This window comes from Bos taurus, chromosome 17 (assembly GCF_002263795.3).
Source record: "Bos taurus isolate L1 Dominette 01449 registration number 42190680 breed Hereford chromosome 17, ARS-UCD2.0, whole genome shotgun sequence".
Classification (NCBI taxonomy): domain Eukaryota; kingdom Metazoa; phylum Chordata; class Mammalia; order Artiodactyla; family Bovidae; genus Bos; species Bos taurus.
The window spans coordinates 59250199-59277819 of NC_037344.1; the positions used below are offsets into that span (position 1 = coordinate 59250199).

The 27621-nt window shown below is 47.0% G+C and overlaps 1 long non-coding RNA gene across 1 annotated transcript in view; it reads right to left on the reverse strand.

The window, feature by feature from the left end:
• Positions 1 to 14867: 14867 nt before the first annotated feature.
• The window catches only part of LOC104974662 (uncharacterized), a 43288-nt gene continuing 30534 nt past the window's right edge, over positions 14868 to 27621 (reverse strand). Inside the window, exon 4 of the long non-coding RNA XR_009491084.1 lies at positions 14868 to 27289. This is a non-coding gene — a long non-coding RNA (uncharacterized lncRNA). The remainder of the gene's footprint in view (positions 27290 to 27621) is intronic.

Here is a 27621-nt window from a genome sequence, read left to right on the forward strand (position 1 = left end):
TGGCCTAAATCATCCCTTATCAAAAAATTCTTATTTGATAGCTCTTGAAATAGAAGGAAGAAGTAAAAGCAACAGCAACATTATTTTGGAACCATAAGATTCTTCCTTTGAGTCCTCTCATGGTGCAGGTGGGGAGCAGGTAAGGGACTTTGACCTTGAGGATAGGATACATGTAGTTGGGTACTCAATTGTTGGGTAGCCCAGTGGTTTTGAAGCTGACTTCCAAAGATGCTATGCTTATGCCAAAGGGATTTCTGATGGAGGGGGTGCCACTTTAAATAGAGCGGCTCTTCATCTTATCTGCCTTTTATATTTGTCTCTGTTTAAGACTGACTTTAAAGTGTTTAAGAAAAAAGAATGTTCAGCTGCTAAGCACAATTTTTGAAAGCCCTTGTATAGCTATACATACAGATTTTGTGGAGGTCTTATCATAAACCAGGCAGTGTGCTAACAATTAAATAGAGGATTTCATTTAATCCAGTAACAACTCTATGGAGTTGTTATTATCTTTATCAGATGAGGAAGGTGAGGCTCAGAGACATCAGGGTACTTGCCTAAGGTCAGACAGCAATTGGGGCAGTGGCGCTCAGGTCTGAACCCAGGAATTATCAAAATATACCCTGCCTGCAGTAGAAGTCTCCTTACCTGGCGATTGGTGGCCAAAGGGCTGTTGGAGAAAAAATACTAACCGGGCTTGTGTTCTGGTCTCTTTCTTTGTCAGTTCTTTCTTTCATCTTTCAAATTTTTACAATGAGCAGCAGAGGGGATTATAGAGCTCAAACATCCAACAATGTAAAATGACAGATGCTTGGATTCAGAAGAGGCGGAGACTAGTGCACTTCAAATGGAGTCCCCAAGAGCCCAAGGATTCCCAGAGGCTTTTCCAAGGCTTCCACTGGACACAATCGGAGATCACCATTTCAACTTGGAGGTTAAACAGATCTGGCTTCACGTCCAGGCCTGACCGGGCACTGACTGCCTGACCCCAGGCAACAGCTTTCCTTCTTGGAGACTCTGCTCCCTCACTTGTAAGAAGGAAATACCTAAGTCATGAGGTTACTTTGAGACTTAAAGAGGAAAACACAGCTTTAGAATGTTAGGTAGAGAACTGGGCATAAAGGGACCACTCAAAAATACTAGCTATTGTCTTCATCATCAACATCACCATCCTTCCCCTCCTCCTTACCCTCATCATAATTATCATTGCAAACATTATCCTTATCAGTATCTCCATATGAGAAGCTACAGGACAAATAGCATTAAAGCTGAAGGAATAGTTTGTAAAACAAAGATCTAAGACAACCAACCCTGCAGGAATCCTTAGACTGGGTTGAAGAAGGAAGGTGATCAGCAGTCCCAGACAAAGATTATTTTTTCACAATTTGTTTATAGGTCTTAAAATGACTTCAGAGATTCCTCCTAGGGCTCACTAACATTGTTGGAGATAGATTTACCAAATGTCAGAGCTGAAGGATGGAACTGGGGTGGAATCTTGGTGCTGTCTCTTGTGGGAATGAGCTGGAAGCAGAAACTCAGATTTTTATCCTTGCTTCCCTGATAGATAAGAGTGTGTTTAGGAGAGAGAGAGAGAAAGAGGCAGAAGGGATGGGGGACTTGGACAAACTCTCACACTTCTCTGAGCATCATTTCCTCGCCTATAAAATGAGGCAAATACTTTTAAGTATGGCTCAAGGACAGGAGCTGGAGAAAGAATGAAATTAGAAAAGGCAACATTTGTCAGGGGTTGCTATGGCCCAGCCAGCTGCTTTTGCATGCATTGTGTCTCTTTATCCTCACCATGCTTCATGAAATAGCTATTATTACCCAGAATTCCATGATGAAGAAGTTGAGGCTCACACAGGTATAGTATTTGCCCCAGGACAGGCAGTTAGAAAATATTACTCATTCGTTCATTCATCAGTGACTTACTAACTGCTGGATTCTGCTATTCAAACCCCTGTGTATTTTAACTTACTAACTGCTGGACTCTGCTCTTCAAACCCCTGTGTGTTTTAACTTACTAACTGCTGGATTCTGCTATTCAAACCCCTGTGTATTTTAACTTACTAACTGCTGGACTCTGCTATTCAAACCCCTGTGTATTTTAACTTAGGTCCCAAACAAGCTCACGCACAAATCAAAGTACCAGTTTGAGATGGCAATGGACTTCCATGTTTGTGACTGTCTTTTTAGATCATTATTCATAGTAGTAGTGGTTTGTAGTCCTAATAATAGTAGCATTTATTTTCAAGAGTAGAGGTGAGTGAAGATCTCTTTGAGCTTGTTTTTGGTATTAAATTATATTAGGGACTTCCCCAGTGGTCCAGTGGTTAAGAATCCACCTGCCAATGCAAGGGACGCAGGATCGATCCCTGGCTGGGGAACTAAGATCCCACATGCTGTGGGGCAACTAAGCCCCAGACCACAGCCAGAGAAACCCCTTATTCCCACAACCAGAGAAAGCCTGTGAGACACAGTGGAGACCCAGCAAAGCCAAATAAATAGATAATGACACTACTACTGCTGTAATTAATCACTGTTACTTATTTAGTATTAATCAGACATCAGTACTTGATTGAAGATCTTTCCATGACCATCTCACAAACACCTCTGCATAAGGCACTATTTTATCCTCATTTTATAGATCAGGAAACTCGAGGCAGTGCATTAATTTTTGAAGTACCTTATTGTTCAGTCTCTCAGTTGTGTCTGACCCCATGGATTGTAGCATGCCAGGCTTTCCTGTCCTTCACTATCTCCCTGAGTTTGCTAAAACTCATGTCCATTCAGTCGATGATGCCATCCAACCATCTCATCCTCTGTTGACCCCTTCTCCTCCTGCCCTCAGTCTTTCCCAGCATCAGGGTCTTTTCTAATTAGTCAGCTCTTCGCATCAGGTGGTCAAAGTATTGGCGCTTCAGCTTCAGCACCAGTCCTTCTAATGAATATTCAGGGTTGATTTCCTTTAGGATTGACTGGTTTGATCTCTTTGAAGCACCACTATGTCCTGTTCCAGGCATGATGGGAACAGTGGTGATGAGAACAGACCTGCTGGCCTCAAGGGGCTTAGTTCTATTTGGTGGATAGGTGGATGCAGATAAGGAAGATATCCGTGAATGAGCATTTCCAGCATGTATAAGTGCTGAAGAAGAAAAAAAATAGGGTAATGAGAGAGAGAAAGGGTGGATGTTTAAGAGGTCAGGGAGGAAGATGCCCCTGTGAAGGAGACATCTGGGTCAAATTTGTATGACGCAAAGGAGGCAGTTGGCGATAGAAGCATTATGAGCAGAAAGAGCTGCACAAACAAAGGCCCTGAGGCAGGCACAAGAGGGATGGGCATGTATTAAAATAACTATGTCTCATGAACTATTCTCAGCACTTGCACAAAGGGCTGGTCCCAGCATGGACATCCTGAACCATATTATTCTCTTGCTTCCCTGGACACTTCATCCACCGGTCAAGGCTACAGTTGAACTCTGAGCAGGGTAGTTATTTGCAGGGAAGAACTGTCCGGAGTTTGGTTTCCCAGGGAGCAAGCATCACCTAGAGGATGCTTGCCCGAAGAAAGAGTGGCAAAACCCCAACCGGGGACCTCAGCTCCTGGTTGGCCAAAGAGTAGAAGACCAAGCAGAGACTCATGTCCTTACCAAGAGGTATAGGCATGAGCTGTGCATCTATTACATTCAAGGTCAAGAGGGAGGGGCTTTGGAGTGGTATAGCCAGCACTTCGCAAACTCCAGTGCAGCTGTACCTCCTGAGGGTTAAGGAAACATGCATATCTGGTTCAGTAGATGTGGGGCAAGGTCCCAGGTTCTCCATTTCTCAGAAGCTCCCAGCCGAGCCCAGGCTGCTGCTCCATACGCTGAGTAGCAAGAATATATGACACTGAATATTCCAGAACAAAGAAAGAAAATGACCGTGCAGTGATTGTAATAGCCACTGCATAAAGAGCATTTGGGCTTCATGGTGTCAGTTCAGTCACTCAGTCATGTCCAAATCTTTGTGATCCCATGGACTGATGCCTGCCAAGCTTCCCTGTCCATCACCAACTCCCAGAGCTTGCTCAAACTCATGTCCATAGAGTCAGTGATGCCATCCAACCATCTCATCGTCTGTTGTCCCCTTCTCCTCCTGCCTTCAATCTTTCCCAGCGTCAGGGTCTTTCCCAATGAGTCAGTTCTTCACTTCAGGTGGCCAAAGGATTGGAGTTTCAGCTTCAGCATCAGTCCTTCCAATAAATATTCAGGACTGATTTCCTTTAGGATGGACTGGTTCTCCTAGTCAATCTCCTTGCAGTCCAAGGGACTCTCAAGAGTTTTCTCCAACAATTTAAAAGCATCAATTCTTCAGCATTCAGCTTTCTTTATAGTCCAATTCTCACATCCATACATGACTACTGGAAAAACCATAGCTTTGACTAGATGGACCTTTGTTGGCAAAGTAATGTCTCTGCTTTTTAATATGCTGTCTAGGTTGGTCATAGCTTTTCTTCCAAGGAGTAAGTGTCTTTTAATTTCATGGCTGCAGTCACCATCTGCAGTGATTTTGGAGTCCAAAAAATAAAGTCTCTCACTGTTTCCATTGTTTCCCCATCTATTTGCCATGAAGTGATGGGACCAGATGTCATGATCTTAGTTTTCTGAATGTTGAGTTTTAAGCCAGCTTTTTCACTCTCCTCTTTCACTTTCATCAAGAGGCTCTTTAGTTCTTCTTCACTTTCTGCCATAAGGGTGGTGTCATCTGCATATCTGAGGTTATTGATATTTCTCCTGGCAATCTTGATTCCAGCTTGTGCTTCTTCCAGCCCAGCATTTCTCATGATGTACTCTGCATATAAGTTAAATAAGTAGGATGACAATATACAGCCTTGACATACTGCTTTTCCTATTTGGAACCAGTCTATTGTTCCATGTCCAGTTCTACCTGTTGCTTCTTGACCTGCATACAGATTTCTCAGGAGGCAGGTCGGGTGGTCTGGTATTCCCATGTCTTAAAGAATTTTCCACAGCTTGTTGTGATCCACACAGTCAAAGGCTTTGACATAGTCAATAAAGCAGAAGTAGATGTTTTTTTCTGGAACTCTCTTGCTTTTTTGATGATCCAGTGGATGTTGGCAATTTGATCTCTGGTTCCTCTGTCTTTTCTAAATCCAGCTTGAACATCCAGAAGTTCATGGTTCACATACTGTTGAAGCCTGGCTTGGGAGAATTTTGAGCATTCCTTTGCTAGTGTGTGAGATAAGTGCAATTGTATGGTAATTTGAACATTCTTTAGTATAGCCTTTCTTTGGGATTGGAATGAAAACTGAGCTTTTCCAGTCCTGTGGCCACTGCTGAGTTTTGCAAATTTGCTGACATATTGAGTGCAGCACTTTTAAAACATTATCTTTTAGGATTTGAAATAGCTCAACTGGAATTCCATCACCTCCACTAGCTTTGTTCGTAGTGATGCTTCCTAAGGCCCACTTGACTTTGCATTCCAGGATGTCTGGCTCTAGGTGAGTGATCACACCATTGTGGTTATCTGGGTCATGAAGATCTTTTTTGTACAGTTCTTCTGTGTATTCTTGCCAGCTTTTCTTAATATCTTCTGCTTCTGCTAGGTGCATACCATTTCTGTCCTTTATTGTGCTCATCTTTGCATGAAATGTTCCCTTGTCTCTCATTTTCTTGAAGAGATCTCTAGTCTTTCCCATTCTATTGTTTTCCTCTATTTCTTTGGGTTGATCACTGAGGAAGGCTTTCTTATCTCTCCTTGCTAGTCTTTGGAACTCTGCGTTCAAATGCGTATATCTTTCCTCTTCTCCTTTGCTTTTAGTTTCTCTTCTTTTTTTTCAGCTATTTGTAAGCCCTCCTCAGACAGCCATTTTGCTTTTTTGCATTTCTTTTTCTTGGGGATGGTCTTGCTCCCTGTCTCCTGTACAGTGTCATGAACCTCCATCCATATTTCATCAGGCACTCTGTCTATCGGATCTAGTCCCTTAAATGTATTTCTCACTTCCACTGTATAATTGTTAGGGATTTGATTTAGGTCACACCTGAATAGTCTAGTGGTTTTCCCTACTTTCTTCAATTTAAGTCTGAATTTGGCAATAAGGAGTTCATGATCTGAACCACAGTCAGCTCCTGGTCTTGTTTTGGCTGACTCTATAGAGCTTCTCCCGGAGAAGGCAATGGTACCCCACTCCAGTACTCTTGTCTGGAAAATCCTATGGACAGAGGAGCCTGGTGGGCTGCAATCCATGGGGTTGCTGAGAGTCGGACACGACTGAAGTGGACTTAGCAGCAGCAGCAGCAGCAGCATAGAGCTTCTCCATCTTTGGCTGCAGATAATATAATCAGTCTGATTTCCGTGTTGCTCATCTGGTGATGTCCATGTGTAGAGTCTTCTCTTGTGTTGTTGGAAGAGGGTGTTTGCTATGACCAGTGCATTCTCTTGGCAAAATTCTGTTAGCCTTTGCCCTGCTTCATTTTGTACTCCAATGCCAAATTTGCCTGTTACTCCAGATATCTCTTGACTTTCTACTTTTGCATTCCGTGGTGGCTCAGCCTTAAAAGAATCCACCTACAATGCAGGAGACGTGGGTTTGATCCCTGGGTCAGGAAGATCCCCTGGAGGAGGGCATGGCAACCCCCTCCAGCATTCTTGCCTGGGGAATCCCATGGGCAGAGGACACTGGCAGGCTATTATCCATAGGGTTGCAAAGAGTCGGACTCGACTGAGCAACTGAACAGCTACAGCAAGGACACAGAAGCATTTACCTTTCACCAGGTGTCCTTTCTTTCCGCCCTTAGCGCCCCCTACAGGTCACGCATCGTCATCATCTATTTTACAGGTGAAGAAGCTGAGGCATTGGAAAGCTTGCCAATGGCAGTGAGGTAGTTAGAGGTGGGATGCAGGCTGTCTAACTTCAAAGTGCCCTCACCACTTACATCGCCTATCCCCATCTTCCCTTCTACCTGGAAGATGGAGTTTGGACACGGGTCCAAAGCTGTTCTCCCAACCTGATAGGATCTCACAATTGCAGTTATATATTCCGTACTGTCTTACTTTAAGCAGATGCTCACTCTGAATCTTCAGGCTCACCTGTGAGGTAGGAATGTTTGGGGGTGTTAGTTGCCGAGGCAAAGATTCTGTACCTTGTGAGGAAGCACCCTGTATTATCTTTAAAGGAATTGTGGGAGCCAAAAGGGGCCTCCTGCTGTCTGCATCTTTCTGGAGTCCTAAAGTTGTCAGCTAACCAGTTTTTCCAGACATATCGAACCCACACACCTTAGGAACAGGGCATCAGGTTTTGTGTTAAGTTCTGCTGACCCAGCCATGGTTGGCCCAGCAATGGTTGTGATCATCAAGGGGCACGCTGGCCAGTAAAAAGAGCCAGGTGGTTAAAGAGGTAACTGTGATAAAGGGGAGTGGGGTAGGTACAAGGTCCTCTAGTGTGCAAACCTGGGACCCCTACCTTGACCCCGGGTAGAGATGCTGAGAAGGTCTCATGGATAAGCCAGGCTCTCCCTGTCCAGGGCCAGGGAATGTCTGACCTCCCGTTTACACCCTGGCTCCTCTCCATCAGCTTGAGCCTGGTCCAGGGACAGCGCTTGTGTCTAAATCTTTGCCACTCTTCCAAAACCCAAAATAATAATATCAATAGAGGTGGCCCAGCTGCCACCTCCCAACAGCGGGCATCCTTTCCAACCCAGAAAGACCGATGGAGAGGAATCTCAGATGCATCCAAGGATTCCCCTCTCCTCCGCGTGCCTTCCCCCTCCCACAACGGCTTCCAGCGGTCTCCTCCTCCCTTCCCCTCCTCCCCTTCTCCCCCGCCCCCGCCCCTCTCCGTCCTTCCTCCCTCCTCCCCTGCCCCCTCCCCCAGGAGGAACTTGGCAAGCCATCTCGTCGCCGATCAATCTGTGGTGTAACAATTAGCACTTAGGCACCACTCCTGCTAAACACACGCTTCGAAAACACTTAAGAAAAAAAAAAAGGAAGAAGAGTCACAAGGAGCAGAAGCCGGAGCAACACCGGGCTTGGGTGGAGGGGGGTATGTCAGGGAGCGCCGCCAGAAGGAGGGGGTGGGGAGGAAACAGATCAATGCTCTGCGGCCTGGGAGGCATCTCATCCCCTCTTCCTGACGAGGCCAAAGCACTTTGAGGCGTGTTTCCACCGTGAGCAATTAGTCTGCGAGACCACAGGAGTTAAGCTAACACTGGTTGCCCCCCCACCCCCCGCACCCATCTTCCCTTCCTCCGGGAGAGAGCGGTGGATGACAGTTTCAGCGGGTAGCGAGCCCCCGCAGCAGTGGCGCCAGCCTGCAGCCTTAATGGGGGCCCATCCGAGGAAGGCCAAATGCTCCAGCCTCCCAGAAGGCCCCCCACCCCCACCTCCCGCCGCCCACCTGCCCCAGCCCCCCTCCCCAGCCTCCCTCACCCCTCTGCTCCCGGTAACAGAATCCAGTCGACACCGAGTCTGTCTGCGCGCCTGCGAGCTGCCTAAATTGATTGTAATGGTTTTATCGCGCGCTGAGAGCGCTGGCGGTTTTCTCGCCTCTGTTGTCGGCTTTCATGCACAACTTCCCCGGGCAAGGAGGAAGTTGAGTCCTCTTCGAGAACGGTGGATCGGATGAAAGGCAACTTTTGTTTGTGGGCAAGAAACTGGCCGCCTCCGCCGGCCGCCTGTCTCCAGCCCCGCTCAAGGCTGCCCTTTCTCTCTGGGCCTTGTGGCTTGTCAGCAAACCCCCAACAGACAGCGGAGGAGGAGGCAGAAGGGGTGGAGAGGGGTCTTTTCTGGAGCCAATTCTGGGTTCTTCTCTAATAGCTAGAGCGTTTGAGGATGAGGGGGCTCCGGTGGAGAGGAGGGTTCTTGAAGTTGACAATATTGATCAATAATAACGGCTGAAGATGGTGATAGCTAGCCAGTCTCTGAGCCCTCATCAGGAGCCAGCCACTGTTGATTAAGCACTCTATGGACCCTCTCATTGAATTCTCACCCCAATCCTGCAAGATAGGCATTATTTCCTCTTATTTTACAGATGGGAAAACTGAGGCAGAAGAGAGGATGAGACTTGGCCCAGGTTATACACAAAACAGCTGGAAGAAACAGGGGAACTGGAACTCAGTCTTGCTGATTTGTAATCTGGTCCATTCTCTATCCACCTTACAGCTTCCTTGACTGGTAGGATGAGAAAGATAGCACTGTAATACTTCAAATATTGGGTATCCTTCCATCTGTGCATGCTTATAAGTCTCTTGAGTTGTGTCTGACTCTTTGCGACCCTATGGACTGTAGCCCACCAGCATCCTCTGTCCATGGGATTCTCCAGGCAAAAATATTGGAATGGGTTGCCATACCCTCCTCCAGGGCATCTTCCCTACCCAGGGATTGAACCCACATCTCCTGCAGCTCCTGCACTGCAGGCAGATTCTTTACCACTGAGCCACCGGGGAAGCCCGTCCACCAATCTACCCCTGAAAGAATGGCCCAGGCATGCACCGTGTCGGCAAGGATTCCTTGGGGAGTGGGTGGGGATGGAGTATAATCTACTAATAAGATTTATCCCTTATTGCTTGGGCATAGGTCTCTATTTGAGAAGAGTGGGCAGAGTCATTAAAAGGAGGTGAAAGGACAGTTTCCGGTTATGTTGCAGAGAGATCATAGTTTTCAGAGGAGGGACCAAGACAAGGCAATTGGAAGGTTGGGGGATTATCTGTGGATTTCACTATTAAGGGCATCGTTAATGTCACTAGCACCAATAACCAGATGGAGATGTAACTATGAAATTGATGTCTGCTCGGCTTGTTAATGACACTGTAGGCTATGAATCTATGTATAAAAAAGAAAAAGCAACAGGCAATTCTTTACATTTTAAAGCCTGGAATTGAACCAGCAAACACATGGAGTTTTTCTGTGTTCTTTTTTCTTTTAATTTTTATTGGAGTATAGTTGCTTTACCATGTTGTGTTAGTTTCCTGCCATACAGCAAAGTGAATCAGTCATATGTATACATATATCCCCTCTTTTTTAGCTTTCCTTCCCGTTTAGGTCACCGCACAGCACTGAGCAGTGTGCCCTCTGCTATACAGTAGGTTCTCATCAGTTATCTATTTTATACATAGTAGGGCAGTTCTTAAAGATTTCTTTCCTCCTCTTCTCCCATCTCCTTCTCCATTCTCCAATTTCCTGTTCTCATGCTTCCCTGCTACGCAGAGACTGGGTAAGGCATCAGCTGTCTTTGGGACGCCCAGCACAGTAGGAGGAACTGTGGGAAACAGTGAAGGCAGCCTTGTAATCCCCAGTTGGAGGTGCCGACCCCCTGATTCTCAAAAGACAGTACAGTGGTTCCCATTAGCCGTTGGCATTGGTGGGATCTCTTGTTTACACTGGATAAACTCTCTAAGCCTGGAATCCAGCCACAAGCTGAAAGGATGATATGAAGACCCTAGGGGCTCAGCCCCCAGGAAAAGAAAATGTGACCAAGGTCAGAATGGAGAGATGAGCAGGAGGTGGGGTGGGAGGAAGAGGAGTGGGTCTGGGGTGGTAGGTGATGCAGTAATCACGCCCTGTCTCCAAGAGGAGGCCGAGAAGGGTAGACTTTGGTAATCCCAAGGGCCCATGTGCTTGACCGTCCATCCTTACAATGGGTTGGAAGTTGAATGAGAGGGTGTGGGATCCAGTCCACTGTGATGACAGGAGGGGAAGCTGATCAGCCTGTGGTTTGAAGAAGTGGAAATGGGTGTGTGCATGGCACCTAGTCAGGGAAGTCCTTACCTTTCCACAAGGTGGCTCCTTCTTACCTGAGTTGGTCCAGGTGTCTCGCTCTGAGGATGATGCTGGGAGCAGAGCTGTAACAGGGACGGGGCTGGCCTTGGGATGGGGGAGAAAGAATGCTTGGTGGGGGACTTGGGTGAGCTGCATACCAGTGTCTCCAACCCAGCTGCCCCTTGACCACTCCCAACAGCATTGGGGTTCTATTTGCACCAAAGTAAGACCCAGAGACTAATAAACACGTTTGTTGGACGGGATCCTCTGCGAGTTGTGTTTTTAGAGTAGGGGTCCTCAATCTCCAGAATCTAATGCCTGATCATCTGAGGTTGAGCTGGTGTAATAACTATAGAAATAAAGTGCATAATAAATTTAGTGTGCTTGAATCATCCTGAAACCATCCCCCCGCCTCCCCAAACCCTGGTCCATAGCAAAACCGTCTTCTGTGAAACCAGTCTCTGGTGCCGAAAAGGTTGGGAACCACTGTTTTAGAGAGAAGGGTCATTGAGAGGGTGGGGGCAGGGCTGAAGGTAAGCTTAGAGGCCAGAAAGGAAGCAGACACAGGTCAGGATGAGAACTTGGAAAAGAAGTGTAATTTCAGCTTCTCGTGGATGGTCATTTGGCCCTGAGAAGACAGGGACTCTGCAGTCATATGGCCCCTGGCCAAGCCAGCCAGGGCAGAGATGTTCCATTGCCTCTCCACGGTGGGCTGAGCAAGAAGAGAGGATTGAGGAGTTAAAGGAAACATTTAGAACAGCTAGAAGGAGGAAGTTCTTCCTCCAAGTTGATAGGAGTACATGAAGAATCAAACTTCTAAGTGGAAGGATGGGGCCCCAGCGCTCAAATGAGGCTCAAGGAGCCATGAAGTGAGTTCCACAGGCCTAGTAGGGTACCTGCTGCTAAGAGTCTTCTTAAAAATAAGATCAATGGCATATTTTTGAGATGTTTGTCATTTGGTGGAGGAAATCAAAATGGCATATGAAACGACTAGGAGAGAATTGCACACAAATGTATAATCAAGAGCAGAATGATCGTTTACAAGCTTTACCTTCCAGAAGAGATGAGAGAAGGTGGTGAGAGGGTAGATATACTGGTTGCAAAGAAGAAACACCTCCAATTAACTGAAGCCCAAGTTGTCAAATATATAGCACGCATTATTATCTCTCCTTCCACTGCCCCGGCAGACATCACTAATCTATCACCGCTACTCTTTCTTTCACTGTCCAGTGTCTTAAGACAACGAACTGGGAAGGTGCCACCAGAGGTGGTATCAGATGAACTCTCATGACCCTCTGGCCCTTAAAGTGGAGTGAAGTGAAGCCACTCAGTCGTATCCGACTCTTTGCAACCCCATGGACTGTAGCCTACCAGGCTCCTCCATCCATGGGATTTTCCAGGCAATAGTACTGGAGTGGGTTGCCATTTCCTTCTCCAGGGGATCTTCCCGACCCAGGGATTGAACCCAGGTCTCCCGCATCGTAGACAGACGCTTTACCGTCTGAGCCACCGCCCTTAGGTGATGAGAATTTGTTTTAAAGACGTGCAAGGAAGTGTGAAAGCACAGAGAATTTAGTAGCCATAAACACATTTGTATCTCAATACTTTTAAGACCAGGATAGGGATCAATCCTCCTGGATAAGTAGACCAATGATTCATTTCCATTTCCACTCTGGATCTAACAATGGTTCCAGTAAATTCTTTCATTCATACTATGTGTGTGTGTGTGTGTGTGTGTGTGTCTGTATGTGTGTGTGGGACACAGACAGAGACAGAGAGGGAGGCAGAGAGAGACAGAGAATCCAATTGGGGTAATTGTCATCAGCCAATATGGCACGCTTTTATAGGGCAGTCTGTCTCCAAGACAACTTATAAATGCTTGACGCCTATCAGGAACAGACTTCCCTCAATTGCTTTTGGCTTGGATGGCAATTGTTTAATCCAGGGGCCAGTAAACTTTCAGTAAAGGACCAAATAATAAATATCTCAGACTCTGTGGGCCATGCAGCCTCTGTCACAACTATTCTACTCCATCGCTGGAGTACAGAAGCATTCAGAAACACTACATCAACAAAATGATGTGTTTCCATAAAATTTTATCTACAAGAACTTGTGCCTTCCATGAATCCATGGTGGCTAGGTTGGATAGTAGAGCACCGCAGAGCACAATCATGACATCTTTATGCAGAAGAAGCTGTGTCTTTCTCAAAAGAAAACTGTACACTTTGCAGATATCTAGTGTTTTCTGACAGGAGGCTTCCCTGGTAGCAGATGGTAAAGAATCTGCCAGCAGTGCAGGAGACCTGGGTTCGATCACTGGGTCAGAAAGATCCCCTGGAGGAGGAAATAGCAACCTGCTCCAGTATTCTTGCCTGGAGAATTCCATGGACACAGGGACCTGGTGGGCTATAGTCCCTGGGACTACAGTCCATGCGGCCTCAAAGAGCTGGACATGACTGAGCAACTTCTACCACCAGTGATTTTTTGAATTCTCCGGAGTTGGGCCAGAGATAGTAGCTGCAGCTCTGGCTCTCATGTGCAGTTTCTAAAAGATATCTGGTGGTTTGCAGCAAATCAGATTGCATTCATGTTTTGACATTTTCTTTTCCTGGAGTCTTCCTCCTATTGCTATATCCTTTTTGTATAAAACAGGGATGGAAAACATGTGGCATGCCTTCTGTGTCCCCACCTTGCCTCACCCATGGCAGACATCACTAATGGATCACAATAGTTTTCACTGAGTCCATGCTTAGCCCAGAATCTATCTTTCTTTCTTTTTAATTATTTATTTACTTGGCTGTGCTGATCGTGGGGTTCTCTTTAGCTGTGGCACGTGAGCTCCAGAGTGTGACGCATGGGCTTAATTGCTCAGCAGCACGTGGAATCTTCCTGGACCAGGGATCAACCTGTGTCCCTGCATTGCAAGGCGAATTCTTAACCACTGGACCACCCGGGAAGTCCCCAGAATCCTTCTCAACATAAAAATAGAACAAACCACTCAGACGTGGCCCTCAACATGAAACTCGCTTGCCAGGCGACTAAGAAAAGAGTAGAAACCTAGGAATGATAAAGTTTGAGAACAAAGTCCAGAAGGGCATTATGATTCCCAACTCCTCCATACCGCTGGGCTCAAATCCCACTTGAACTGACTGTCAACAAACCCTAGGGCGGAGTCAAAAAAGATCTCGCCAAGCTGTTCAGACTTCTCCTTGTTTAAGCAGTTGTTCTCATTTTTGTTATTCTAGGGTCCCTGGACACTGGGTTCCAGCTGCTTACTCGGAGAAGACTTTGTATGGAGTCTGGCAAATCTTTCCAGCTGAGCAGGGAGGAAAATATTTCAGCACAGACATTTGTGACCCTTCATGAAGCTCCAGAGTTGGAAGCCAGACCGGGACCTATAGTCCTTGCTCCCACACATCAGGCCCAGGGCCCGGGTTGGCAGCCCCTGCTGACTTTTTCCTGCTGTTTGGAAAAACACCCCTCCGGTCACCACCTTCCAACTCACATTGGTAAGAGAAGGAGAAATGGGCTTTCGACAGCATCCTCTGATGCACCTTCTGCGTTTGATCTCACGGGGTGGAACGAGGTCGGATCTGAGCCTCGCGAGCCTAGTCAACAGGCATTTACACCAGGTGGAAACGGGGACCATCAGAGCCCCCGCTGGCCAGGGCAGCCAGAGTGCTCACTTGGGAAACATTTCAGGAGAAATTGTCATGGGTGTTCTGAGCGCCGACAAGATGGGTCACGGAAATCCACCGAGCGCTTGGAGGAAGCAGTCTTCTTTTCTCGCAGAATTGTGCTGACTTTCTGGTTAGGGGCCCAGAGGGAGTTGGTTGGCATTGAGGAATGAGCCAGAAGAATTGGAGCAGCAATGGTGGGGAAATCATCTCTGGGGCTGGAACAAGGCTGTATCCTCTTTGTGCTCATTTCTCCCCGCCCCATCTCCCCTGTGCACGTGGCCTTGCCACCCCTTTACAAAGATGGTGCAGTGGTTAACAGTGTGAGCTTGAGTCAGTACTTGTTGAAACTGAGTTCCAGGCCTGCCAGTAACTTGCTGGGGGATGGTGGCCAGGTTACTCAACCTCTCCGTGTCTCATTTTCTGCATCTGTAAGATGGTGATAATACTAGTTACATGCCCTGTAAGGTTCTTCTTGTTGTTTAGTCACTAAGTCATATCCGACTCTTTGGGATCCCATGGACTGTAGCCTGCCAGGCTCCTCTGTCCATGGGATTTCCCAGGCAAGAATACTGGAGTGGGTTGTCATTTCCTTCACCAGGGGATCTTCCTGACCCAAGGATCGAACCCCAGTCTCCTGCATTGACAGGCAGATTCTTTACCGCTGAGCCACCTGGGAAGGTTCCTAGGAGGGTTCAAAGAATTAGTTCTGGAAAAGGGTTTAGTAACCAAAGTAAGCACTTTGGGATTCATTTGGTTTTTTTTTTTTAAGTCAAATTTATTGAGATTTACTTTATATCCAGTAAAATACATCTTTTCATCCATAAGTTCACTGATGAGTTTGCTGAATTCTAACGTATTTATGATCATGTAACCACTGCAATCAAGATATAGAAAACTGCCATCCCCTCCCAAAGTTCCTTTGTGCTTCTTTGTCCATCTTGGGCTCTAGGCTCCTGACAGTCATTGATGTGATTTCTGTCTCTAAAGTTTCACCTCTTTCAGAATGTCATAGAAAGGAATTATTCAGCCTGTAGCCTTTTGTTCCGTTTCTTTCACTTTCCATAAGGCTTTTGAGGTTCACCCGTGTTGTTGTGTGTATCAGTAGTTTGTTCTTGTTTGTGGTTCAGTAATAGTCCACCGTATAGAGACTCCACTTTTTGTGTATCCATTCATCAGCTGGTGGACATTTTGGCTGTTTCCAGTTTGGGATGGTTATGAATGACGCTGCTATGAGCATTCACATACATACATGTGTTTGTGGTCTTTGTGTTGGACATCTGCTTTATTGCTCCTGAGTTAATACCTAAGAGTCACATTACTAGGTAACATGATAAGAGTATGAGTTTGCCAACAAAGGTCCGTCTAGTCAAGGCTACGGTTTTTCCAGTGGTCATGTATGGATGTGAGAGCTGGGCTGTGAAGAAAGCTGAGTGCCAAAGAATTGATGCTTTGGAACTGTGGTGTTGGAGAAGACTCTTGAGAGTCCCTTGGACTGCAAGGAGATCCAACCAGTCCATTCTGAAGGAGATCAGTCCTGGGTGTTCTTTGGAAGGACTGATGCTGAAGCTGAAACTCCAATACTTTGGCCACCTCATGCAAAGAGTTGACTCATTGGAAAAGACTCTGATGCTGGGAGGGATTGGGGACAGGAGGAAAAGGGGACGACAGAGGATGAGATGGCTGAATGGCATCACCGACTCGATGGACATGAGTTTGAGTGAACTTTGGGAGTTGGTGATGGACAGGGATGCCTGGCGTGCTGCAATTCATGGGGTCGCAAAGAGTCAGACACGACTGAGCGACTGAGTGACTGAACTGAACTGAACTGTATACAATACTGCCCGGTGGTTTTCCCAAGTGGTGGTGCCATATTGTGTTCTAATCACCAGTGTAGGAGAATTCTAACTGGCCTGCATCCTCGCTTCTGTTTGACATGACCAGCGTCTCTTTTTCCTTTTAATTTGATCTATCTCATAGGTGTGTGGTGGTATTTCATTGGAGTATTAATTTGACTCTCTCCAAGACTAGTAATGATGACCATATTTTAATGTACTTCTTGGGCAAATGTCTCTCCTCTTTGGGGAGCTCTGGGGTTTTTTAAGGAGTGAAGACAACCACTCACTTCTCTGTCCTCCATGATCATGTATATGCATTTGGAATCACTCTGTTTTGAGAGATTAATTAAGATGAATAATTGAAGGGTCCAGTTTGGCTTCCATTACTTTGGTTTCTCTCTGTCTCTGTATTGGTTTCATTGTTCACAAAGCCCCGTGGCAACTCCAGGACCTCTTCTCATTGAAGAAGTGTCATTGCACGAGGAAGCCCAGCCCCAGCTGGAAGGTGCACCAACTTCTCTTGTAGCTCTCCTAGCCTGGAGTTATCTCTAGCTCATTAGGCATTTGGTCATTAAGAGCCATCACTGTGGCCACAGAGATTGACTGACTAACATCAAGGTTCCATGCCCATCCCTAAGGCTGGTGGTGGGGGCCCATGGATTGAAAGTGAGGAAATCAGAACTTCCCCAGGCAAATCAGAGCTACCGAGTGCCTTGAGCAGTGAAACTAGGGCCATGTGCAACCCTTCTCCTCTGGTCTTATCCTCAGTGGAGGTTTGGGTGAGCTCCTCCTCCTCCCATCATGTGGACCTTCTGGGAATCTTGCTGGTCTTGAGTGGGCAGGTCTGAGTGGGGGGACCTAGGGTGTGGATGCTGTCTGGACCACACCCGGAGTGGTGAGGGCACCAGATAGGCAGCTGGTAAAGGGTAGCTGTGATCACCGCTCTTTCTTTCCCCAGAAGAGGGCTGTGGCGATCTTTTGCTCAGTCTCTTCCAAACATTCCTAGAGGGCTCATTTCTCCAGAGCGGTTGCCAACTCAGGAACAATGAGGTGACACGAGACAGTGGCAGAAATGGCGTCTGATGGTCGACACGTGCTTCCCTGGGCAGGTGTGGGGAGAGCAGGGCCAGCTGCAGGGGAAACCTCTAATTGGCGAGGGAAGTCACTGGGCTTAAACAGGATGCAGGCAGAGGGCCCTGTGTCCCGGCTCCCCTGCGACCTTGGGACTGAGCTGCCAGGGAGCGAAGGAAAGTGGAGCCAGAAGTTCAGGCTTTCCTTAGGGTTGAGTAGCCACCCCCGGACTTTCCATCATGGGAGGCTGCGCGGCGTGCAGGGCATTCTTCTGGAAAGACTCCTTTGTGAACTGCAGCTGCCACTCTATTGTTCATCTATCAGATTTTAAAAATTATCTGTATTTGTCTCATAGGAATAGATTACCATTAACCTGAGGGCTTAAAACAGCAGATGCTTCCAAGCTACTCAATTCGTCCCTCTACTCCTTGCCCTGCTGTGTCCACACCTCCGTTCTCTACCTCTGAGCCTCTGCAGATAGGTTCATAGGGACCATTTTTCTAGATTCCACATATATGCCTTAATATACAAGATTTGTTTTTCTCTTTCTGACTTACTTTGCTCTGTATGACAGACACTAGCAAAATGGATCGCTGGTGGGAAGCTGATGTACAGTACAGGGAGCTTAGCTCCATAGTCTGTGATGACCTAGAGGGGTGGGATGGGAGGGGAGCAGGAAGAAGGTTCAGGAGGGAGGGGATATATATGTATACATATAGCTGATCCACGTTGTCATACAGCAGAAACTAACATGATATTGTCAAGCAATTATACTCCAATTAAAAAAATGAATCCATGATTAATTAAATAATAATAAAAAACAGCAGATACATATTCTGTCACAGTTCCTAAGGTCAGAAATGTGAAATCAGTATCACGGTCAAAATCAATGTGTCCAGAGGGTATCCTCAGGAGGATCTAAGAGGAGATTTGGTTTCTTGCCTCTTCAGCTTCTGATGTTCCTAGGCTGTGTCAGCATCGCTCCCAACCTTCTTCAAGACCAGCACTTGCAAAGCCCTTTTCTGTGTCTTCACTTGGCTTTCTACTCTGTCTTCACATGGCTTTCTGTTCTCTGTGTGTAAAATCTCTATCTGTTTCCCTCTTGTAACTGATGTGTTTAGAGCCCCCCAGACAGTCCAGGAAACTCTATCCATCTCAAGATTCTTAATTATAGCTGTAAAGCTCCACCCCCTTTTCCATATAAGGTAAGGTCGCAGGTTTCAGGGATTAAGACATGGATCTCTTTGGTGGGGGTTATTTCAAACACGTTATCAGTCTCCCTGCTTGAAGGCTATAAGCCCCTTGAAGGCAGGGGTTTTGTCTGTTTTATTCAAAGGTATGGCTTCAGCACCTACAAGAGTTCCTGGCATACCATAAAGACTTGATGAATTTTTTAAAACAATGTTTATTTATTTGTCTGTCCTGGGTCTTAGTTGCAGCATGTGGGATCTATTAAGAGTTCCTTGAACAGGGATCGACCCCAGGCCCCCTGCAGTGGGAGCACAGAGTCTTAACCACTGGACTACCAGGGAAGTCCCAATAAATGTTTTTTGAGTGAATCAATCAGTGATTGCATTTTTAAGTCAGAAAGATAGGGGGCTGCTGTTTAAAGAAACGGGCTTAGAATCTGTTGTGAAGAGTGGTTTGATAATCTGAGTAATTGTCTTCAATTCATGCTCTGAAAAAGTGATTTTTTTCAGCATCACTGTTTCTTCATGGCACGCTTCCTCCCTATGCAGCTTGGGATGTTGTTCTTACGAAAAGTGGCAGAGAATTAGCAAGGAGCCTTTTTGTTTCCACGGAGTGAAAAGAAAAGCTGTAAACTAATGTCATTGTCCCTGTACTTTTTCATCTCTAAATTTCACTGGATGTATCACTCAATTGTGTCTGATTCTTTGCAACCCCATGGCCTGTAACCCACCAGGCTCCTCTGACTGTGGCATTTCCCAGGCAAGAAAACTGGGGTGGGTTGCCATTTCCTTCTCCAGGGGATCTTCCCAACCCAAGGGTCAAACCTGGGTCTCCCAAATTGCAGACAGATTCTTTACCATCTGAGCCAAGAGCAGCCAAATAGTCCAGAACACAGCCCTGAGTCCTGGAGGTGATGTTTAGAGCACTGAGACCTCAGTTCAAATCTTAGCCCTGCCCCTGTCAGCTATGTGGCTGTAGGCAAGTCCCTTTCCCTCTCTGAGCCTCAGTTTTTTCACCTGTCACATGGGATTGATCATCATATCTTACCTCACTAGATTGTGGTGAGGATTTAAGACCTTGATGGGTATTTACTGAGTACTTAGTATGTGATGGGCACTGGGTCCACAGTGTGAAGAGAAGACACACAGTCCCTACGTGTCAGGGGCATCCAGGCTCCCAGGAGTGTCAGGAGTGTGAGGGCTCCTCTGGCCTGGGTCACGCGATCCATGAATGTTTGTGGTTGCTGTTACTATGAATAGAAAAAGTCATCACCATTTCCTTCTCATTATTGTGCACCAAATCTGCAACTGGGATTGTTTTTCCTTTCTGTGGCTTTAAGGAGGGGTCACTGCACCTTGGAACTGAGCGATGGACCTGGGGTTCAGACAGAAAGAAGTCTTATCCTTGCTGGCCAGTATGGATGGGAGAAACTGCTCTGGTGTTAAATTAGAAGAGGAAAAAAGTGACTAGGTTGGGACTGGTGATAGGAGAAGTGGATTTATGGTTCAAAAGTGTGGGCCTGCCTAAGATGGGTGATAATCTAGAAATTCGTTCCTGGCATGTGGTTTGAACTCTAGAGCTTTTACAGACCAGAGAGGTGTGGCTATGCACACGGGAGCAGGGGCTGTGTGTGGCTTTGGCTGCAGGGAGCTCCATGAAAGGCAGGGACTACTGGAAGAGGAAAGGAGAAGAATCTGAGGAGCAGGGCTTGGGCAGGGAATGTCCTTGCTTCCATTTCTCTGGATGGTGAGAGCAGATCCGTAGGCACATGAAAACTTCTTTTATCATTATTTTTCTCTTACCCCATCTTACTAGATTAGACGCTCCCTGAGGAGTGTGCTCATCTTTCTCAGAGTTGGCATTTAAATCAGGTGTACAATTGGCTATAGTTATGAGAAAACTCAACTCTTATGTGACTTAATAACTAATTTTACTTATATAACCTGAAGTCCAGAGGGAGGTGGATCTTGGAATTAGCTTAACAGCTCCAAGGTCCCTCTATGATATTCTTAGCTTGATTCTTTTTCTGCTTAATACCTAAAAAGTATCTGATTACAAAGTAGCTGCTGTGCCTCCAGAAATTACATCTGCTTTCCAAACTGGCAGGAGAGTGAAGGAACAGAAAAGCCTCAACTAGCCACTCACTCATTGGCTACAGTGGAGCCGACAAGGAAGACTGGGAAATAAAATATCTTTTTTTTTTTTTTTTTAATTATGCTTGTATGGAAATCCCAATGGGATGCAGGCTGCTTGAAGACTCTTGAGAATGAATGAAAGAAGGAAGGAATTGGCAGTTATCTTGAGGATGAATGAATGAGCCCACAGTCCATCTTCTCAGCCCAGCAGTTTGCCACAATAATGTGTCTTTCTGATGCCCACAAAGATTATGTGGATCCCAGGGCAATTAAGATCACTGGGCCTTAGTAACTGAGAAGATGAGGGTTGGGTGATGTTTGATTTAATATGTACATTTGCTCATTCATATTGAATAAGCTCCTCCTCGGGGTGGGTCCCTCTTCCATGTGGGCAAGAAGGTCCTACTTTGGTGCTTCCAGGTCTCTTGAAGATGCCACTGGGGATGTCTGCAAAGAAACAAGTGAAGTGTAGGGCTGTCGGGCAGTGCTCGGGGTCCCTGTCTTGCTTTCAATCTTAATTAGTTCTCTTTTGTCCTTGCCCGGCTCTAGGAGCCGGCCAGCATCTTGCCCTAGGGCCTTGAGTCCTTGCAAAGGCAGGATGGAAGTTCAACTGGATTGAATTGGGACACCTCTGCCTCTCAGCTCCTTCTCCGGGGCCCTTGGGATGGATATTTAGCCAAGACCTTGTCCAACTGGGGCATCTTGGCCCAGCAGCCTTTTGTGGGAGGCCCTTGGGGATAAGTGCCTGACCACTTGTCCAGAAGTGGAAACAGAAATGTGACCTTGGCCAAGTTACTTAACTTCTCTGAGCCTCAGTTTTCTTCTCCGCATTGGCTTGCTCTGAAATTCAACTGAGACATGCTTTTAAAGCATCTCTATACAACCGTGCCTGGCACCTAATACACGTGAATAAAATCAGGGCTGTTCCACTTCCTTCTTATAATTATTACAACATGATTAACTGGAAAGACCCGGGTTTGACTGTGTGTTCAGTTGCTTATTCTATAGCGACAGTTTTCTCTTGTGTGAAATGGGTGATGATGGAGCTTCCCAGGGTTGTGGGGAGTTAGAAATGTGGCCAAGTGGGACTTTCCTGGTGGTCCAGTGGTTAGGATTTCATCTTCCAGTGCTGGGGGTGCAAGTTCAAGCACTAGGCTGCTTTCCTAGTTGGGAAGCTAAGATCCCACATCCCTCATGGCCAAAAAATCAAAACATGAAACAGAAGCAATATTGTAACAAATTCAATAAAGACTTTAAAAATGGTCCACATCCAAAAACATCTTAAAAAAATATAAGAAATGTGACCAAGCAAAAGCAGAGAAGACACCCACGTGGGATGAATGGGTGTGCCTGTTTTGCACTGAATGAATGGGAGAGCTCAGCTTGACCAGAGTGAAGGTCTGCCTTGGGATGGGGAGCTCAGCTGAGGAAGGAGAAGACTGGAGGAGAGGGGTCAGACTGAGTATTAAGGGAAGAAAGGAAAGGCGGGGAAAAGCCTGGATTTTGAATAATTAAAATATAGGGCAGAGGAGATACATTTGATGAAGACTTAATGGGAAGATGGGAGCTGGGATGAGCTCCGAGCCTCTGGGGCTCTGGTTGGGGCAGGTGCTGAAAAGTGCCTGCCCTGGGTTGGGCCAGAGGTGGGGGCATTTAGGGCTGTTTTCCAGGGAAGAAGAGGAGGTGCCCATTCAGCATGCCCTTTCCATGGTTGTTCCTGGACTCTGAGTTCAGATTTCATAGTTGGAGAATGTAGAGGCCCCAGGTGGGAGAGAGTACAGTGGGAATCAGCAGAGGAGCACACACACATCCCAGGATCTATCTGGAGTCACAATCTGAGAAGCTCAAGCGTACATGGGCTCCGGCCTGACATTCCTATCCAGGCTTCCTCCTTCACTGCCTTGTTGACTTCACAATGTTCACTTAGTCTCTCTGAACTTCCAGGATCCCCATCTCTTAGTGTGGTACAGCAGTCGCTAAGTCGCGTCCAACTCTTTGCGACCCTGTGGACCATAGCCCGCCAGGCTCCTCTGTCCAAGGGATTCTCCAGGCAAGAATACTGGAGTGGATATTGCCATGCCCTCCTCTGGGGGATTATTCCCGACTCAGGGGTTGGACCCTCGACTCCTGTGTCTCCTGCATTGGCAGACAGGATTCTTCAGTCCTGAGCCACCAGGGAAACCCTTTAAAAGCTCACAGCTCCTGGTAATTTACAGAGTATATTACAATGCCTCAGTTCTCTGCGCTTCCCATGGTCGCAGATAATCCTCACTGCAGCCCTGTGAGGCAGAGGCTAGTATCATCCTCCTTTGACAGATGAAGAAACTGAGGCACAGAGCAATGAAGTGACACTGCTGGCATACCCACTCAGGCAAGAGGAGACCAGAGGCCCAGACCTTCACCCCTTGGTTCTTTAATAATTGCACAAATAATTCACTGTCAGCAAACGAGATACAGTCCCTCCCACCCCCCAAAAAAAGGGTGTCTGGGGCAACCCAGTCTTCCAGGCTGGAGCCAGAGGTCGAAAGGCCAGTGTCCTTCTCTGGCTCACTGCACAGACTTTACTAGGTGGAAAGTTGGATGCCAGCAGGAACCTTGGGACTGGCCACCACTTTGTTGATCTCCAGTGCCTAGCACAAAGTGAGTATTACACGCTGTGTGATTCAGTGACTGCCTTTTGCACTAGGCTGTCAGTGAGCATCCAGAGGCTGGTTCCAGGCTTTTGCATAAATTACATCTCTCCTGGGCTTCCCAGGTAGCTCAGTGGTAAAGAATCCACCTGCTGATGCAGGAGAAATAAGGGACGAGGGTTTAATCCTTGGATTGGGGAGATCCCTCTGGAGGAGGAAATGGCATCCAACCCCTTGCCTGTATTCTTGCCTGGAGAATTCCATGGACAGAGAAGCCTGGTGGGCTACAGTCCATGGGGTTGCAAAGAGCTAGACAAGACTGAGCACATACACACACAGTCTGACTGCTTGCTTCTCAAGATCAGGGGCTGTTTTGTTCATATTCACCCATCTTTCCACCTTATCAGGTACCCAGTTCCTATGGAGGCTGGAGTCCCACAGCAAGGTGACCAGGGCAGTTCTTGGGGGAAGAGCCTGCTGGAGATGGGAGGGGGAGGACTGACTTTCTTGCAGACACCATCTGCTGCCCCAAATCTGCGAGCTTCTTCGGATTCCAGCTTCTACTGACAGGAGCTTTCTTATAGGCCTTTAGCCTCCACCTGGGATTAGCTTCTAAAAGATCAGAAAGCACTTAAACATATAAAACACCATGTAAAGACGTAAATAATCCCCAGTAATTTCACAGGGAATTAACTCTTTCCTTAGGCTGTTGGACCATCCCTGCCCCAGTTGCCTTTGGTCAGAAGCTGAGTAATCAGGGTGTCAGCAGATGTTAAGTCAGAAAGGAACCTGAGAAAGCCTCTGGTCATGGAGCCACATGAAAAGATGGGGAGACTGAGGCCCAGAGATGGGAAGAGGCTTGTTGAAGCACATACCCCTAAGCCAACTCTAAAGTTAAAGCATAAACCAACATGTAGGCTTGGGAAGGCTTCTCCTTTCTGTTTTAAAGTCTCTTACTGCAAGTAAGATCTCCAAAGCAGTGTGGGCAGAGTCATGTTATACTGCAGAACACAGGCTCCTGAATGGGAAAGAATTATGTCTGCAGCTTAACTGCTGGTGATCTTGGAGACAGGCATTTCACTCCTTTGAGACTTAGTCTCCACATCTGTGAAATGGGTTGAGACATGAATGGAGTCAAATTCACTGAGTAATTTAATGTAAGGATGAAGTGAACTGGTGATCTTAAAGAGCTGTGTGTATATTAAACACCCAGTTAAATAACTAATACATGGATATTATGATATTACCATCCTTTCTTGCTCCTCCCTCAAACCCTCACCTCCCAGGGTTTTCTCCATTTAGGTGCTTCCTAAGGGCTTCCCTTGTGGCTCATCTGGTAAAGAATCCACCTACAATGTGGGAGACCTGGGTTCGATCCCTGGGTTGGGAAGGTCCCCTGGAGAAGGGAAAGGCTCCCCACTCCAGTATTCTGGCTTGAAAAATTCCATGGACTATTCCATGGGGTTGCAAAGAGTTGGACACGACTGAGCAACTTTCACTTCTGGTTCCTCAGGCCCCAAACTTTGGAGCCGTCTCTTATTTTCCCCTCTCTCTTACACCTTACAGCCAACCTCTCAGAGGTCCTATTGTCTGTACCATAAAATAAATCTAGAATCTCCCACTGCCCTAGTGTCATGTTCCCACTCTGGTCCACCCTGGATGACTTGAGAAATTTCAGATTGATAAACTATAGCCTCTGGGCCAAAGCTGGCTTGATGCCTTTTTTTTTTTTTTGACTTCATGAACTAAGGTTGGTTTTTACCTTTTGCAGTGGTTGTGGGAGAAAGCTAAAGAAAAAATATTTCATGATGTGCAGTGATTATAGGAGACTCAGAATCCTGTGTCCAGGAAGTTTTATTGGAACACAGCCAGGCCCCTTGGTTTTGGCATGGCTGATTTTGTGCTGTAGCCACAGAGGTAGGTAGGTGTAACGGAGACCACGGGGCCCACAGAGCCTAGGGGTAGGCTCTTCGTGGGTCTCCTTGAATCCATGTTTTCCTGAATACTGTCTAGTCCCAACACAGCTTTCTGAGTGATTCTTTTAATGCATTCCCGGCTCTGCTCACAGCCCTTCAGTGTGGCTCCCTGAGTCACAGTTCTTCAGTGTCGCTCCCTGAGCATAAGTCATGGTCTTCATGATGGCCAACAAGGCCCTGCCTGATTCACCCAGCACCTCTCCATCCTGCTTAGTTCCTGGGCCTCCATCTCCTCCTCTCCCCCTTTACTTCACTCTAGCTACTCTAGCCTCCACCTCTATTTGAACATGATGGCTACACCTCTGGCACAGGGCCTTTGCACTGGCTGTTTAGTCACCTGGAAGCCTCATTCCCTCCCCTCCCTCAACTCTTTGCCTGAATCTCACCATCCTGAGACTTCTTCCAGTGTCCATCTAATCCTTCGACCCTCCTCAACCCTCTTAACATCCTCTATTTTTTTTTCTTTTTGTTATTACACTCATTCCCCTCTTATGAAGTAGCCAATTTACTAATCCATTTTGTTTGCCACTTGTCAACTGTCTTTCTCCATCCCATCACTTTTGGGCTCCAAAATCACTGCAGACAGTGACTATAGCCATGAAATTAAAAGGCGCTTGCTCCTTGGAAGGAAAGCTATGACAAAGCTAGACAGTGTGTTGTTGTTGCTGTTCAGTTGCTCAGCTGCGTCCGACTCTTTGCAACCTCATGGACTGCAGCATGTCAGGTTTCCCTGTCCTTCACCGTCTCCCAGAGTTTACTCAAACTCATGTCCATCAAGTCGGTGATGCCATCCGACCATCCCATCCTCTGCCATCCTCTTCTCCTGCCTTCAACCTTTCCCAGCATCAGGGTCTTTTCTAATGAGTCCGCTCTTTGCATCAGGTGGCCAAAGTATTGAAACTTCAACTTTAGCATCAGTCCTTCCAGTAAATATTCAGGGTTGATTTCGTTTAGGATTGTCCAAAGGCCCCTCAAGAGTCTTCTCTAGCACCACAGTTCGAAGGCATCAATTCTTCAGTGCTCAGCATATAAAAAAGCAGAGACATCACTTTGTCGACAAAGATGCATATAGTCAAAGCTATAGTTTTTCCAGTAGTCATGTATGAATGTGAGGGCTGGACCATAAAGAAGGCTGAGTGCCTAAGAATGGATGCTTTTGAACTGTGGTGCTGTAGAAGACTCTTGAGAAGCCCTTGGACTGCCAGGAGATCAAACCAGTCAATCCTAAAGGAAACAAACTCTGAATATTCATTGGAAGGACTGATGCTGAAGCTGAAGCTCCAATACTTTGGCCACCTGATGCGAAGAGCCGACTCATTGGAAAAGACCCTGATGCTGGGAAAGATTGAAGGCAAAAGGAGAAGAGGGCAACAGAGGATGAGATGGTTGGATGCCATCATCGACTAGATGGATATGAGTTTGAGCAAACTCCGAAAGATAGTGAAGGACAGGGAAGCCTGGCGTGCTGCAGTTCATGGGGTCGCAAAGAGTTGGACAGTGGCTGAACAACAACAACAACTCTCTCCATCAAACTGTGAGGTCCCCTGAAGGCAGGCATGTTTGTTCAGATGTGTTCACGACCGTATCCCCAAACCCAGATAGGGCTGGCCCCACCAGCCCAGTGCTATTGGGCTGGGCTCAGAAGGGCTGAGAAGGGTGTCCCTGCTCAGAAGGATCCGCAGTTGGTTTAATGCTCTGCACCACCATTGTGAAGCTTCTAACGGCTTGTGGACAATGAATCTCATATCGTCACTTTGCGTTGAGCAAGGCCAGTTTTCTAGCTGATGCTGGCTGTAGAAGCCTGCCAGGCACACAGCGGACCCTGGGAGAATATTTGTGGAATGAACAAATGAATGAATGGTCTTTATTATGATTCAGCTCCATGCCCGACCTGCTTCTCTGGCCACTGCAGCCTCCACCCTGTGCCTCCCTTCCTCCTGCCTTTTGAAGGCGCGTGTATTGATGGAAGTGGACAGGAAGAGGAGTCAGTCCTGGATCGGGGAGCCAGGAGAAGATCACCTACAGAGCAGAGAAGACACAATTACTCCAGCAACTGTCCATCCCACCGACCGCAGCTCGGAGCCTCCACTTAATGTAATTGAGTGTGAAGGCCGGCTGGAGACACAGGCGCCCCTGCCGCTCCCTCTCCATAATATAGACACTGTTGGCTGCTAATTGGCGCCAGTGGGCTGGTGCTAATTGTCCTAATGCACTCGGCTTGATGGAGGCCGAGGCCGCCCAGGATGGGGGGTGGGGGGGCTCCTTGGGAAATGGTGGGGGGCAGTGGGCGCCCAGCGGCAGCAGACACTGCTACACTGCTCATAAAAGTTGGAATGGGCTTTAATTTTGCA